The following is a 4,206-nucleotide window of genomic DNA, read 5'->3' as shown; positions in this document are numbered from 1 at the left end:
ACGGTGTGACCCGTGGCCGCGATCGCCGCTCGGAGAGGGCACCACAAGCAATGAGCCGAAGGGATCGGCAACCGTGAGATATTGGTTCAACGAATTTAAACGTGGTCGTATATCTGTTTTTGATGAGGAGCGGCCAGGCTGCCCGGCAGATGTGGTTACCGAGGAAATCGTTGAAAAGGTCCAAGACATGATCCTCGTTGATCGCCGAACTAAAGTGCGCGAAGTAGCAGAGGCCGTAGGCGTGTCGTACGGAACGGCAATCAGTATTTTACATGATAAGTTAAGTATGAGAAAGGTGTCGGCCTGATGGGTGCTGTGATTGCTCACGGTGGACAACAAGCGGATATGGCTGTCAATGTCGAAGCAGTGTTTGGACCTCATTAAGCGAAATTCACAGGAGTTTTTGCATTGAGTCATCACCACTGATGAAACCTGGATATATTATTATATGCCAGAGACCAAGAGACAGTCAAAACAATGGATTCCTCTGGGTGAATCTGCTCCGAAGAAAGCAAAGACGGTCCCATCGGCCGGAAAGGTCGTGGTCACGATTTCTTTGGATTCGAAGGGAATAATCCTCATGCACTTTTTGCAGAAGGGACGAAAAATCACGGGGCAGTACTACAGTGAATTATTGGACCGATTCGATAAGAAATTGAAGGAGACACGGCCCAATTTGCCTAAGAAACAAGTGCTGTTTCACCACAATAACACACCAGCACATTCATCCGGAATTGTCGCGGCCAAATTGCATGAACTGCGCTACAAATTGCTGCCGCACCCACAGTACTTGCCCGACCTGGCTCCCTGTGACTTTCTTCTGTTCCCCAACATGAAAATATGGCTCGGGGGAAAAAAAATTCAGCTCAAACGAGGAGGTTATCGCCAAGACAGAAGAGTATTTTGAAGAGTTTGACAAATTGTATTTTTTTGGGGGGTTAAAGAAATGGCAGAAACGTTGGGAAAAGTGTATCAACCTCAAAGGAAATTACGTTGAAAAATAAAAAAAAAATTGTGAAAAACTTGTGTCTTTATTCCTAACACAGGTACTTATTGGTCAACCCTCGTAATTGCATCCATCCTCCTGCAGAATTCTCTCTCTGTAGTTCAAATAGTCTTCCCAGATCTGTTCACAAATACCTTCCTTCTATGGTCTTATGGTAGCCATGTTTCACACATATACAAAACAAGAGGGCAAATTAAAGTTTGTACATTTAAATTTTCATGTTCTTAGACAAGAAAGCAAAACACTCAGTAATTAGTGTAGCAATCATTCACAGATTTTAACCTGGTTTCAATTTCTTGATAAATCCAGTTTTGATTACATATGGCTGTTCTCAAACTGCATCAACATACTTCATTTAGGTTTCCTTCTTGTTCTAATTTTATTGCCTTACCAATCACAATCACAATGGTTCTTCTTAATCTCTGCATACGTATCAGACCAATTACTTGTTCTGTCAGCCATCACTACAGTTCTGAAACAATTAAAGCAGAAAAAATGAAGAAACCACATATATTCTCAGTGAAACACTCACATTTCATATAAAATTCAGTTACAGTAACAGATCCATGGAGAACAGTTACTCATCAGCTAATATTCATTCAGCTGGTCAAGAACTTCCCTGTCCTTCACAGAACCCTAAGATTTCTTAACATGTTCACAAGAGCCTTCTTATCTTAAGCGTGATAATTCACTCCACTTCTGCAAGTGGTACATTATTACCAATGTTTTGGAGGAACATGCTGCCTCCATCTTCCAGATGGAAAAGTAAGTCAGATGTGAAAATAGAGAGGCCTGGGAGTAAGGTCTGACTAAACCAACAGGAGTAGGGAAAACACTGTAAATGATACTGGCACAGTAACTGGGTATAACAACAGCTCAAAGTGAACCAGCAGGAGGTAGAAGGAAGTCAGGGGAATCAAAGTAATCAGTTTCACCAATGTGTGGAATGCAACATCCCTGATTGTTATTAGTTTAATAAATTTAAATGAGGTATACACATATAAGATTTGAATACTCCATGGTGGTAAGTATTCAGACTGTGATCCTCTGGGTTACGATACCATGTAGTCTTGTTGGTGACAACAAAGAAGATTGCTCCTTCTGTCTTCTGGGTCAGAGTGGAGGAACAACTGATCAAGTTTTACTGGCAGGTTGATATGGATGGGGGCCTCTCAAACATAGATTCAAGTGGAGTGAGGATGTGATAAACTTATAGTGACTGCATATCACTCAGAATCACTATTCATGTCACCCTGCCAATATAAGTTGGTCACAGGCTAACTCCACTCTGACCCTATAGATGGTGGTAGAGAGTTCCTCAGAAATGTTGATACGCAACTATATGGTGGATTTCTGGTTCTCACGGTGGTAACGAAAAAAAAATCGTACTATCTTACGGGATGAGACGATGTGTAGTTCGGCATAAGGTCACCGACGTTTCAGACGAACACACTGGCTCTATTTTGTGTTAGATGGTGGCTATACATTTCTCCAAAACACTGCCGAACTCACCCTAGACTACGTGGCGTTACATCCCAGAAGACGGAATCGGAACATTTAACCTAACCCAACCGGACTACTAGGAGTCATACTCCAGATACTGTCTACATGGTACCCAGAACAATAGTCAGAAATATACCCAGGCACTTACGAACATTCACATTTACACAAGTAATGGGTTCGTGCCGTTTGACAACAGCTATAATACACACAAACTTCAAGTTCGAAATACGTAAATTAGAAATTATAATTTACTTAGTAAATTGACGTTATTTCTTTGCCAGTCATAACCATGAACCGATAAACGGATCTCTACTTAAAACTTCTTACACATATATATGCTAACACACTACATGCGCCATTACAGTCAATACCTTCCCGCCCATATCATAGCCCTGAAAGGGTATTTATTACATTTTGTCCCCAAACCTTGAAATAATTCATCTGTAAGTAATACAAACATGGTGATAGTGCTACATTGAGGCGTAACGTTTAATACATTTAATGCAGACACTAGCTAAACTTAATTTCTTCTTCTTAATTAAGCAACACATTATAAATCCATTATATCATGCCTCAAAACGAACTTACCAAGACGAATATTAACCAAATCTTCGTAGCAAACAATGGAGTATGAATGTTTCTGTGGTGGCAGGCCTGGCCACTATCACGGATAGCTGCGATTATTTTGCGCCACAAAATGAAGCACACTAAACTGAATTCGGTATGAACGGGCATGAACGGTATGAAGCACCGGTCGTAACGTCGTAGCAGGTCTGACACTTAGTAATCCGTGGTTTCGGCTACGAAGGAGCGGCATGCTAATGGATTTGTGGGTGATAACTGCCGATAACTGCAATCATAAGTGTCATAAGACATGAGTATCCTGTAGATTCTGTATTTCATATTTCATATTTATTTTGCATTCATACTGTTACAACTGCAACACTTGAACGAGTCAACTCACTAGATACATCATTGTTAAAAGTTCTATAATCCTAGAATATATTAGACTAAAAGTAAAAACTGTACTTGCCTTACAACATCACTAAGAATTTTAAAAATATAACAATAACTACTACAATTCCCTTTTCTTATTTTTTTTTTTTTTTGTTAATTAAAAAAAACCTTGCTATGCTTCCTCATGTCCCTGTTGAAGAAATTCATTCAATGTATAGAAAGGACGATCAAATAAAAATAATTTTAATTTATGCTTAAATTCGTTACATCCCTTTGACTTTTTAACTTCCAAAGGAAGTATATTATATAATTTAATGCCCACATTAATAACACTTTTCTTAAAAACTGATGTGTTACATTGTTGTACATGAAGATCATCTTTCCTCCTAGTATTATACTCGTATAAATCAGTATTTCTCGTAGTGTATATATTGTATCTCTTAAAATAATACAACACCTCTATGATGTACAAGGACGTAATAGTTAAAATCTTCAATTCTTTAAATAAAGGTCTGCATGACACTCTGTTATTTACACCTTTCATGAAACGAAGCATCCTTTTTTGTATTTTAAAGACTTTAATACTTTCATTTTCTCCTCCCCAAAAAATCAACCCATAACTTACCAACGATTGAAATTTGGCAAAGTATATATTCCTGAGTATATGTAAACTTACCTCATCTTTCAAAGATTTAATAATATAACATACCTTATTCAATTTTGAACACAAGGACTGAATA

General features: G+C 38.6%; 1 long non-coding RNA gene across 1 annotated transcript; it reads right to left on the bottom strand.

The window, feature by feature from the left end:
- Nucleotides 1-1,227: 1,227 nt before the first annotated feature.
- On the bottom strand, nt 1,228-3,201 carry LOC117282435. The gene is made up of 2 exons (XR_004513171.1): nt 3,098-3,201; nt 1,228-1,478 (listed from the first exon to the last, which is right to left on the bottom strand). It is a non-coding gene; the product is annotated as an uncharacterized LOC117282435 (long non-coding RNA).
- Nucleotides 3,202-4,206: the final 1,005 nt, after the last annotated feature.

This window comes from Cryptotermes secundus, unplaced genomic scaffold (assembly GCF_002891405.2).
Source record: "Cryptotermes secundus unplaced genomic scaffold, Csec_1.0 scaffold5579, whole genome shotgun sequence".
Taxonomy (NCBI): domain Eukaryota; kingdom Metazoa; phylum Arthropoda; class Insecta; order Blattodea; family Kalotermitidae; genus Cryptotermes; species Cryptotermes secundus.
This window is presented reverse-complemented; position numbering and strand designations above follow the sequence as displayed.